Source organism: Mesocricetus auratus, unplaced genomic scaffold (assembly GCF_017639785.1).
Source record: "Mesocricetus auratus isolate SY011 unplaced genomic scaffold, BCM_Maur_2.0 Super-Scaffold_100020, whole genome shotgun sequence".
Lineage (NCBI taxonomy): Eukaryota > Metazoa > Chordata > Mammalia > Rodentia > Cricetidae > Mesocricetus > Mesocricetus auratus.
This window is the reverse complement of record NW_024429201.1, coordinates 4,201,136-4,214,849: the sequence shown is the minus strand read 5'-3', so window position 1 is coordinate 4,214,849 and position 13,714 is coordinate 4,201,136.

Genomic DNA, 13,714 nt, shown 5'->3' with positions numbered 1-13,714 from the left:
TATAATTGCATAGTAACACCCAGTGGGACAGAGTAGCAGAGGTATGTGGTACTCAGATGGCATGAGGGTACAAGTTCAATCCATGTGTGAGAGACAGAGAAGGGACATCCTGTACGCTACTGAGTTAATAGATCTGAAAGGGTGATAATGAAGCTGTAACTCACAGGATTAAAATTTGATTTTCCTTCAAAACATGTATTTTAAAAGTTATAAATGAGTTTCATCATAAAACATGAAAAGACTAAGGCTGTTACACCCCTGAGATACATTGGTACTGAATTTAATGCTTAGAATTTTCTTTAGGCAATTTAATTATATATGATTAAGGATGACTTACCTTGTTGACTTTTCTTTTGATATAGCTCCATCTTGTAGATACCTCTTCCTTGTAATCCTTTGCCTCCAGCATCAGGCTCTCATCTGGCTATGATGCTTCTGCTTGCCCTCACTCTAGCCAGCTCTCCCAAAGATTTGTCTATACTCCTACTACACTCAGTTTCTAGGGTTCTGAGGTAATCCTCTTCTACTTTATCAATGGAGTTGTCAATCTTTGCTGAGTACTCTTTGTTGAGAGATGAGTAAATCCCGAGCGAATGGCCAGTATTGACCTGAGCTTGTGAGCAAAATATTAGCCACAGCTTCCTCTTCCAGAATGTCTTCACTGGGGACTGCTTTCCTACAGTGGATGCCCCGCTTCATCGTTAGTTAAAGCGACCTTCTCCTTGTGCTGTATGTAATGAATGCATTGAGTTTCTTGGCTGTCGACAGTATTTCTCCATCAATGCACATGGTCCATCCAATTCTAGCTTATGTGCATATATGCCTGTCACTTCTTTATTCCCCATTGCCTCAGTCAGGTCAGTTAGAGTGTCAGCAACTCTTAGAATTCTATGACACTCTCTGATGGCACCTACTACATATATAGTGTTACTCTGTTTATGCTTATTTGATTTTTACTTTATTACACTTTTAGGAGATTGTATTCACCTTGACCTAACTTGATACCTACCTGAAAATTCATTTACACAACAGTTGTGTAATGTGAAACGAGAGAAAGAAGAAGTAATGAGGGAATAGAGAATGCCTCCTAAGGCATAAAGTTCATTAGTGCATGAACTTTTCTGCATTTGAGAACTACTTATGCTGTTAAATTTCTCTTTCAAGAACTCGAGCATAATAAAAGCATCATTTGTCAACAGATCTTTCTGAAATTATTGTCATTTACATGCCATACTTTTTGGAAAAATGCCAATGTTGAGCTTCTACCACTATAATATTATGATGGACATACTACACATTATGCTATATTATTAATATATAACATTTTTAAATGCTGCATCTTTCATATAGGATTCTTCTACATTCAAATCTCACCCCTTTCCTTAGCTTTTTTTTAAATCACTAAACCACTATTCCACCCCTTAAATTACTGCTGCTCACTTGTTGTCAAGGAAACAAGGTAGCCAAAGTTTTTTTAAATACAGTTGAAATATGAATCAATTAGGAATTGAGTATAAACTCTAGAATTGATGTTAAAAATTAGAAAAAGGCTCATTGAGAATGATTTCAAACACACAGATGATTTTTTAGTTAGTTCTTTCAGCTTATAGACATTTAAAAGGCATTGCATTTTCTGAAATTCAAGTCACAGAGAAACAGTTTCTTTTAAAAGAGAAAATTATTCTAACATATTTGATAAAAATAGTTGTGAAAATTCTATAGGGACCATGGAAATGAAAATAATAATAACTATTTTACATCCAGAAACATTAGTGTGATCTCAAGACAGTAGATCTAATATGAAGCAAGAAAGGCCTTCATTACTTATCATTCCATCTTCTTCAGAGGGACAGAACCCATAAAAACATGTATCATTATGAAAGGTGAATTGTTGTGTTGGATTACTTGGTCAGGTCCCACCCACAGTGAGTTGGATAGTGCCTATGGACTGTAGGGAGGATAAATCCATTTGACACTCTCTCCATTCAAGAAGTTGGAGGTCTTGGAACAAGATGCATCAATGGTGTTAAAAGCAGTCTGAGATCTCAAGTAGAAGACCTGTGTGTCTTTAGTGAGATTCACTACTCTCTGGAGAGGTCTGCTTTTACAAGCTAAATAATCTAAAGTATTATGTGTACAACCAATAATAGCAGCCAGTAGTGTCCTCACTTAGGAACAGATACATTTTCATGTACTCAGATGTGTGCTCTTTCTTCTTTCTTCTGGTTTCTAGATTTCCATGTCCCCAGCTCACATTCAAGGTACATTCTTTTTATTCAGTTTTCTTATTCTGTCACAATACCAGATCAAGAAAAAACATTTATAAACCCTAAAGCTGATGATTTCCTAAGGGTTCCCCATCTGGATTTAGGTTGAATTTCATTCCTTACTGTGAATATGGGATAAGTAGGAATGCTTTCCTGTGGTGAAATATTCTTTGGCATTCCTTTGGGTTGATTACATCTCAGATGGCTTTGTCCCACACACATGTAAGTCAGTTCTCAGTGAGTTAGAATGAGAGTTGCAGTCTGAACACTGTTCATTTTGTTCTATAATAGCACATCTATGAATTCAAGGGCTGCAGTGTAATGTATCACTCAATCCCGTCTTTTTGCATAAGCAACCATTTAAAATGCTGAATGATAGACCTCAGAAAGTAAAGAGATTAGTATTAAAGAATGTTGAACTTTAGCCTAATAAACCTTGAATATTCTGGACTAGTTAATATGGATGTATTGGCAGTATGGAGGAAAATGAAATAGCATGGTAATGAGTGTATGAGACTGAGGTTTACAGCATTGGTTATCATCATTTTTATGTAAAAACTTAAGGTCAATTTATGCTTTGGGGTCAAAAGTATTGAATATACAGTATTCAGATATACTCATAATAGCATAATACACTTAGGAGTAAGGAGGGCAATGCCTTTTTCAACATTTTATATTTTAATGTAACTAAAATATTATTTTCCATATTCTGTTTTCCTTTGTGTGTATTTATTCATTTGTGTGGGGGGGTGCATATGTGTGCACATATATGAAGGACAGAGGAAAACCTCCTCCTGAGATTTGGGGTCTCAGATTAGGCCTGTGCTTTCAATCACATGGTATAGCTCCCTTACAAAGATACAATACAGAACAGCATATTTTTTAAAATATTGAATCTGTTTAAATCCCTTTCTCTCGTACTGTCACAGAAATGAATGGGTATCCTCTCCTTCCTCAGAGATGGGCTAAAACACATATTTACAAGCAGCAGTGAGAAAATGTCACTGTTGTTCTACATTGCAAATATAAGTTTGAGACATCCTTTTTACCCCAGGTCCACAGTTGAACTGTATGTGCAGCTGTGTGAGTAACTCAGGGTACTACTGTTGAAAACAGCCTGACAGATTGATTTGTCTTTTGACTTGTGATCATCTCTCATCTTACTTATTGTTATCCTATGTAGTTTTACTGACTGTACTTTTCATAAAGGCTCAAAGGCAGTATGAGTTCTGGGGAAGTAACATATATTTAAGAAGTCAAGACATTATTGTTGTTTTACAGAGGCCAATGTTGTCACATGTAAATGAGTCTATTTACTATGAAATCTATTGCTATTTTGCAAACACATCTTTTACAGGTGTGTTTATTTACAAATAGCACCAATGTACATACACTTATCTACTCAAATGTATTAACTACAATGAACAGTTTTCTTTTCTTATTCATTAAATAGCTACTGTTAGTCAAATATCATGACAGTATCCTGATCTATAATGAGGAATTTATGTTCAAACAGAAAAGCCCAGTAATGAATGAGGAAATACATGACAAATGAACAAATGAAAAAATATTGTAGATTGATATAGAGCAAACAAGGGTTGTTTTTTGGATATTGGGATAGGGCAAAGAGTAGGAATTTATTTTTCATGGGCAGTCCAGGGGAGGCACGTCCTTTATCAAAAAAGAAAAACAGGCACTATGGAGATGCCACAGGGGCAGAGAGGAAACAGTCCCAAATATAACCACAATGAAACTTATATTATAGCTATGTTATATAAATTGATTCTATTATTCAACAAGTGTTTATTGAAGAAGTAGTCTAGGCAGCATCAGCGCTTTGTGTTAGAAATGTGTCTGGAACCCAGTGACAGAGAGGGAGGAGTGATGAGCAAAGGGGTCAAGACTGGGCTGGTGAAACCCACAGAAACAGCTTACCTGAACAACAGGGAGATCTTGGACCCCAGACTGATGGCTGAGAGGCCCAGCATGGCACTGATGTTAATTATTGATATTTATTTTAAATCCAGAGGGAATTACATTAGATGTTCAATTACAGATTATATATATATATATGCATATATATGCATATATATATATAGGCAAATAGCATTCTTCTTTAGATTTACAGTTTAAGTAATAAAATAAGTCAGAGAATTGGAAAAAGAGTTAGCTGGAAGGATTAATAACCATTTGATTTGACATATAGGAAATAACTGAATCTGCACAGAGGTCTACATTAAATTCACAATATGCTGCAGGTTTATGTACAACAAATTTTACCAGACTTGAACAGTAGGGGACGATATTTCACTAGTTTCTGTAAATTGATAGCAACATTTGAAGAGAAAAAATTTACAATTAATAACATAAAGCAGCTAGCCAAAAGCAAAGACAATTTTGATTAAAACATAAAGGATTGAATTAAACTCACTTTGCTTAAAAAATTTTTTATACTTGTTTCTCAGGACTGGCTCTCTTACTTATGGATGTTTGGCTATTTCTCATCAGCTGTTTTATACTTAGTCTTACTAAGGTGGAAATATTTATCATTTATGCTATTTCTATCTTCACAATAAGAATTCACCATAGAACCTTTATGGGAAGTAATTGAATATTATGAAATATTATGAAAAAATTGTATCCTCTAGCTTTGGTGAAATAAGAAAAACAACCAAAAGGAGGACTAATTCAGGTACACAGTTCACAATGGTGGTCTCTCTTGTATTCAGTGCAATTGTTCTGGGGTAGGGGTTGGAAAGACTCTGGTCAAATGTGCTTACTCCAATGATGCTCCAAGTATGAGATCCATTTCCATAATGGAGCAGTTCTAGAGTTTATTATTGTCAAAGGTGAGCATGCGTACACACACACGCACACATACACACACACACACACACAAGAATAAAAGTAAAATTGTATTTGTATACATTAAAAAAAAGAAAGTATATAAGGAACCTCATTTCAGAGTAGATTTAGTATGTTCTAAAGATTTGGTAAATAGTTCTGCATTAATATTTCCCTGAAAACTGAATCAGCAATCTTATATATCATTGATGGAACTTATGTGGTTCTAATATCAAGCCTTCTAGTTATATGTATCAGTTAGCTATTTCATTTAATAAAAGTATTGGCTATGTATTTCCTGATTCATATTTCTATGGTTCTTTCTATTCATTGCTTTGCTAACTAATATAGTACTTGTGACTAGAAAATATTAATGTGTGTCATTTTCATTAGTTATTTGTTTCAAGTTAGAATTTTGCATTTTTTTTTCATGAGAACAATGTCTATGGAAATCTGGTAGAATGGTGTTCCTGATAGTGTATGGACTATTGGCAAAATTACCAAAGTGCCATAAATTACCATTTTGTGTGTGTGTGATTGCTTGTTGAAGACCTAGAAATTCAAACACAAAATTTACCCAGTTTATTAATTTACCTATGACTTAATTTTTGCAAATAAATAATGTTTTCTTAGAAAATCTAATTGAGGGAGGCAGGTCTCTGAGTTCAAGTCCAGCTTGGTCTACAGAGAGAGTTTCAGGACAGCCATGGCTACACAGAGAAACCCTGTCTCAAACAGCAATGGTAACAACAACAAAGACAATTTACAAAATCTCATGGAAAGGTAATACACAGATAATTCAAATGGAAGGAGGTGGTTGAAGAGTAATTTCTCCTACTGATCTGAATTTAGTTGAGAATCATCAAAGACCTGAAAGTCAGGCCTGAGTATCACAATGTATGGCCCTTGAATATGAACAGCCCAGACAAAAAGACAAGTGCATGCAACAAAACAAGCTGGGGGGTGGCACTGGAGGAGGGACAAGGGACGGATGGGTAGAGAGGGAGCTGGGATTGGCATGTGAAGCATGTATGTTTCTAATTTAAATAAAAACATATTGAGAAAAAAATAAAAAAGAACAAGCAAGTGTTAAAGACAGCTAAATAAGAAAGAATGAACATCTGAAAATATCTCTCATAGATTGTGAGCAGCATCCGACAGCATTCAGACTCAAGTTTTCTAACTCCTCAAGATTTTCCTAAGAAGAAGTCAACAAGTGGGAATGACTGGTCTGTGTAAAATTGACTTCTATTGTAGAACTTCCCTCACAATAGTGTCCCACAGGTTGTGTTAAGCTTTGAAGGTTTGTGTAGCATTCAACGAGTCACATGTTCACTCAGTAAGTATCATGTCTTTAGACCAGTTTCCATACAGGTTCAGACATTCTGAACCCCCCCAAAAAAGCAGGATGGTCATGAGAAAGCATCTTCTCTGGACGTTGTGAAGTCATAGAAATGTGGGGTCTAGGAAATGTAGGAGAATGTGTTGACTTCAGGGAGTTAGAATAAGCATGAGAAGTACCCGTGGAGATGTGTGAGTAACAAAATTTCAGCATGAGCCAAGTGTGATAGCTATATAAGACTGTATTCTGCATAACCAATGATAGGATGGAGTTTGGCAATTAAGAAAGGTCAGTGTATGCAAACACAGAATGGGCACCATTTGTATCAACAATTAGTGCATTTTAACCCATGGATCACAATGCTGCAATATTTTCATAATTACTGTAAGTAACTACACCTTGAACATTTGTGTGATTCTGGTATCTGTAACCCCATCTCCTTTGGAATTCATAGGCACAATGCCTGGTCCAAATGAGGGCCACAGGTTCCTTCTTGGTGGCCAATGTCTTTTCAGACGATTTTGTACTCTGACTACATGAGAGGGTGTAGGGTAAAAGGCTGTAATTTCAAGGTCAGTCTTTGCTAAAGAGTGAATTTGAGGCTACTCTGAGAGACACGATGAGTCATCATCTGAATACTTTCAATACTACCCTTACTCTGTTGTTCATGAAATCAAATTACCGTTTTAAAAACGTTGTACCTAAGTTTGATTTGCATATGGACTCTTAAATGGAGTGATAAACATCATTTTTACATTAATTGGGATTTTTCTATTTATACACTTGACCATTTGAAAAATGTATATTAATGGTCACAGTGTATTTTCTCAAGAGATTCAGTATTAAAAATCACTAAATTCTCATTTTAATAGTTTTCTAAGTAAAGCTAAGAATGTTGTAAGTTGCTTAATATTTATCCTTTTATTTTAGAGTCCTTCAAGTGAAAATGCTTTGAGAGTAGCTAAGTGCTAAAATAATAAACATGCTAAGGAGTAGAGATTTCTTACAAAAATGAAAGAGTGGAATATGAAAGTCAGATTTGGACTGTAAGATCACAATTTAATTATCCAAACATGGTTTCACTATTCAAATTTACCTGATATATTCATTTATGGATATTTATTTATTTGAGACAGGGTTTCTAGTACAGGCTGGCCTGGAACTAGCTCTGGAGGCCAGGTTGGCCTTAAAATCAGAAATCTGCCTGCCTCTGCCTCCTGAGTGTTGGGATTAATGGCTTATGGGGCATTTTTATCAGAGCTATAGAACTCATGGCTTTGGACTGACCTTGATTTCCTAGCATTGAGACCTATGAAGCCATGGTTGTAAATTAGCTCATGTGACAATGTGGTTCTGAATGTGGAAAGCTTTGGAAGTCATTCACTGCATTTCAAATGACAAGATCAAAATGTGGCATGCTCCAGAAGTTTACATAGCAACTAACTGCAGTTTGTGAATTTTTATTTTTTTCCATCAAGGGAATGCAAAAATTTAGCTATTACTGTCACCCTAATGCGGTTCTTTTGTTAGTAAAATTTAGAATGGGTAAACTTAGTAGTTGAAATGAAAAGGTCTATTGCAAATTTTTAAATAAAAGATATGCTGAAGAATCAGCAACCTTAAAGAAGAAAATATTTACACCAAAGAAAAAATGAATATAGACAAAATGAATTATGGTTAAGAAGAAATGATGCTATATATAAACTCTTTCAATTATGGTATAGAATTAGAGACAAAAATACAAAATTTAGGTTAAAACATAAATTTTCATATAAGCTGCGAGACTTGAGTAAAAAAATAGAGTATGTTTATGCAATTGAATTTATCAGTTTAGAATATGTGGGTATAACTATGATATATTTACATAATTGCCATAGTGCCATAAGAATTTAGAATATATAAAAAAGTAAATGAGGAAAGAATCAAATAATGTCAACATAAAGGAACAACATGCAGAGGATTTTGAAGGGAAATGAGTTTTCAAAAATGTAATAAGATGGACGGAAAGCAATGAACAAAATGACAATAGTAAATCTTTACCAATATTTAATTTATTAAGGTAAATAAAGTCTTAACAAAAATACATGGAATGGATGAGTGTTTTTAGAAGAATATATACTGTACATGGGCATCTCAAATTTGATTTTGAAATACATTAATCTAAAAGTTGAGAACAAAAGTGAATATAAAAGAGATCATGTATCAAATAAAATACACTTTCTGTTAAAAACTGTCAAAGGAGAAAATAACATCATGTAAGTATGTTGTGGTATTAATGGGTATGGCTCTCATGGACTAATGTGTTTGAATGCTTGGCCTATTGGAAGTATGGTCTTGTTGAAGAAAATATGTTACTGTGGGGGAAGGCATTGTGGTTTCAAAAAGAACAAGCTATGCCGAGTGTGGTAGACTGTTTACTTCCTGTTGCCTGCTGATTAGGATGTAGAACTCTCAGCTCCTTCTCAGATATATATCTCCCTAACTTAACAGACATATGCAGAGTAACCACCAACAAGCTCATAAATAAAGTTTCTGGAGCATATATCAATTTATAAAACAAAGTTTAACTAAGATTGAAATCATGCTGCATATCTTTTTAAAGAAAAGTAGAATGAGAAAAGAAATTGGTAATGGGAGGGAAATTGCAAAATCAGCAAACATGTAAAAATTAAACAAAACAATACCAAACAACCAATGAGCAAAAGATAAATCTAAAGGGAAATTCAACTGTTATGAGACACAACTATAAAGCATGATACATCTAGAGTCATCTAAACAGGAAAACCAATAATGAGGGAAGTTCATAAAATAAAAACAGAAGGAGAAAAGCTCAAATAAGCATTTAGTCTTTATGTTAAGAGAAACTAACAAGAGAAAATACAAAAGGAAGAAAATAGGAATAGAAAAAAATTGAAAATTATCAGTGAAACTAGTTACATTTTTGAAAATGTCAAATTGCTTAACATTTATTAGATTAAGAAAAAAGAAATAAAAATCAGTGGAATGATAGAGTAAACAAGAGATATTGAACACATTTCCCTGAAATGTAGAAGAGAAAAAGAGTTCATTATTATTAAATTTATGATAAATTAATAACCTGAAATATAGGGATTATATTCCTGGTACCACTCATTCCAGAAAAATTATTATGAAATTAAAATGTCCGAATACATTGAACCTAGGTCTGGGATTAAAGTAATCATTTAAAATATTTTCAACCTAGAAAACTTTAGGAGCTAAGGGTTTAACTGGTAAATTTTACTAATTTAAAGAAGAATTCATGTAAATCCTTTTCAAACAGTTAAAAAAACTGAAAAGAAGAGCATTTTCAAATGCATTTCAGGTGGCCAAAGTTAAAAAAAGAAGGTGGGTTTACAGAAACAAACAAACAAAAAGAATAACACTGGTGTACATAGATGTAAATAGCCTTATCAGAATAATAATAAAATGAATTAAAAATTAAAATGACAACACATGACTAAATAGTGCCTTTCTCTAAGATGTCCGTTAAAGTTGAAGAAACAGTCAATGAGACATGCCACTTTAATAGAATTCAGAGTAAATTAACCATATGACAATATCAATATGTCCAGAAAAATGAATCTGACAATTGAATACATGTCCATGAAAAATACTAACAAAACAAGAATAAGGAAAGTATCACCGTATTAAAGTTCATAATGGCAATCTATCAGGTTAACAGTTTATTCAACGGTAAAAGACTGATATGACCTCCTCTAACATGGAACATTATATCAATTCATTATAGTGCTGAACATAATAACCAGAGTACTTGAACATGAAAACAAAAAAGACATCTAAGTTGGAAATTATGAAACCATATTATTGTCTTTGACCAATAGTATGATCTTATATATTTAAAATCTAAATATTATAGCACACAGTGTCAATGGTTGGGTTAAAGAGTTGATGACTTTCCTCTCTCATAGTTTGCCTGGCACTTCCAATGCTGATGGGTAGGTAAGAAGCTTCCAGCTCTGTTCCAGCTCAGTATCTGGGTCTTGGATGCAAAGTATGTGCTGTCTTCACTGACAGGGTCTCTCCATCTCATTCTTTTTGACATTAGAGACCAGTGGCAACTACTATGGTGTTTTAAGTACTCCATGGACAACAACTCACAGGAAGTTATGCCTAAAAAGGCCCTGGAAATTTGATTTAGAAATCCTCACCTCTTCCATGAGGAAGACTATTTTTTTCCAGCTCCTAGCATTCCTGGTTGCCTATAGTTCTTTGTCTTGGTTGAGGCCTTTACAGCCTTTCTCCTTTTCACATCAGCATTTCCATCAGGTATTGTCCTCATTCAGGTCATATGAAGGCTGATACTCTGGTGAGACTTCATGGATGTAACTTCTGACATTTCTCAGAAACAAGTCTTGTAACAAACACACTGCTCCTCTGGTGGGCTCTTAAAATGTTTCCACCCTGTCTTCCTCACTGACTCCTGAGCCGTATGTAAGGAATTCTGTTGTAGATACATCACTACTGGGCTCCCTAACACTGCATTTTGATTCATTGGTATTTTTTGTAATGTGATGACCAAGTCCTGTAAACATATACATACAAATAACTTTAAACACACTGAGCAGGCTGTATTATATATTTAATACTATATATGGTGTGTGTGTGTGTGTGTGTGTTTTCTGTATATGGCAACAATTAAATTGGCCATGAATTTAAAAGAGTTGTGTAGGTTTGTGTATAAGAAGGTATGAATAGAAGCAGTCATCAAAAGTCTCCCAACCAAAAAAAGTCCAGGTCCAGATGGCCTCAGTGCAGAATTCTACCAGAAATTCAAATAACAGCTTATACCAATTCTTCTCAAAGTGTTCCACACAATAGAAGCAGAAGGGTCTTTGCCAAACTCTTACTATGAGGCTTCAATAACCTTGATCCCCAAGCCACACAAAGATACGACTAAGAAAGAGAACTTCAGACCAATATCCCTCATGAACATTGATGCAAAAATACTCAATAAAATACTGGCAAATCAGATCCAAGAACACATCAAAACAATCATTCACCACGATCAAGTAGATTTCATCCCAGGGATGCAGGGATGGTTCAACATACGAATATCCATCAACGTAATCCACCATATAAACAAGCTGAAAAACAAAAATCACATGATCATCTCACTAGATGCTGAAAAAGCCTTTGACAAAATCCAACACCCCTTCATGATAAAGGTCTTGGAGAGATCTGGGATAACAGGGACATACTTAAACATAATAAAAGCTATATACAGTAAACCAACAGACAACATCAAACTAAATGGACAGAAACTCAACGCAATTCCTCTAAAATCAGGAACAAAACAAGGCTGTCCACTCTCTCCATACCTTTTCAACATGGTACTTGAAGTTCTAGCTATTGCCATACGACAACAAAGGGGGATTAAGGGGATACAAATTGGGAAGGAAGAGGTCAAACTTTCACTGTTTGCAGACGATATGATAGTTTACATCAATGACCCAAAGAACTCTACCAGGGAACTCTTACAGCTGATTAACACCTTCAGCAAAGTGGCAGGCTACAAGATCAACTCAAGAACTACTATATACAGATGATAAAAGGGCTGAAAAAGAAATCAGAGAAACATCACCCTTTACAATTGCCACAAACAACATAAAATACCTTGGGGTAATGCTAACCAAACAAGTGAAAGACCTGTATTGTAAGAACTTTGAATCTTTAAAGAAAGAAATTAAAGAAGCCCTCAGAAAATGGAAAGATCTCCCATGCTCTTGGATAGGTAGGATCAATGTAGTAAAAATGGCAATCCTGCCAAAAGCAATCTACAGATTCAATGCAATCCCCATTAAAATCCCAGCACAATTCTTCACAGACCTTGAAAGAACAATAATCAATTTAGTATGGAAAAACAAAAGAGTCAGGATAGCCAAAACAACCCTGTTCAACAAGGCAACGTCCGGAGGCATCACCATCCCTGACCTCAAGCTCTATTATAGAGCTATAGTCCTGAAAACAGCTTGGTATTGGCACAAAAATAGACAGGTAGACCAATGGAATCGAATTGAAAACCCGGGTATTAACCCACACACGTACGAACATCTGATCTTTGACAAAGAAGCTAAAAATATACAATGGAATAAAGAAAGCATCTTCAACAAATGGTGCTGGCATAACTGGAGACTGGCATGTAGAAGAATGCGGATCGATCCATGTTTATCGCCATGCACAAAACTTAAGTCCAAATGGATCAAAGACCTCAACATAAATCCAGACACACTGAAGCTCTTAGAAGAGAAAGTGGGTGGTACCCTTGAACGAATTGGTACAGGAGACAGCTTCCTGAACATAACACCAGTAGCACAGACAGTGAGATCAACAATTAATAAATGGGACCTACTGAAACTGAGAAGCTTCTGTAAGGCAAAGGACACAGTCAGCAAGACAAAAAGGCAGCCCACAGAATGGGAAAAAATATTCATTAATCCCACATCTGACAGAGGGTCGATCTCCAAAATTTGCAAAGAACTCAAGAAGCTAGTCTCCAAAACATCAAAGGACCCAATTAAAAAGTGGGCTGCAGAACTAAATAGAGAGTTTTCAATAGAGGAGTCTAAAATGGCTGAGAGGCACTTGAGAAAGTGCTCAACATCCTTAGCCATCTGGGAAATGCAAATCAAAACAACTCTGAGATACCATCTCACTCCTGTCAGAATGGCTAAAATCAAAAACACCAATGACAATTTATGCTGGAGAGGATGTGGTGAAAGGAGGACACTCCTCCATTGCTGGTAGGAGTGCCAACTGGTTCAGCCACTTTGGAAATCAGTATGGAGATTCCTCAGAAAAATGGGAATAAACCTACCACAAGACCCAGCAACTCCACTCTTAGGCATATATCCAAAAGATGTCCATTCATACAACAAAGATGTCTGTTCCACTATGTTCATAGCAGCATTATTTGTAATAGCCAGAACTTGGAAGCAACCTAGATGTCCCTCACCCGAAGAGTGGATAGAGAAAATGTGGTACATCTACACAATGGAGTACTATACAGCAGAAAAAAATAATGGAATCATGAGATTCGCAGGCAAATGGATGACACTAGAAGAAACCATCCTGAGTGAGGTAACCCAGTCACAAAAAGAGAAACATGCCATGCACTCTCTCATATATTGATTTTAGACATAGGTCTGTGGAGTGCCACCCTACAATCCTATGGCCAGAGAGTCTGGAAAACAGAAACTTCATTTAGTGGCTGATCGAAGAA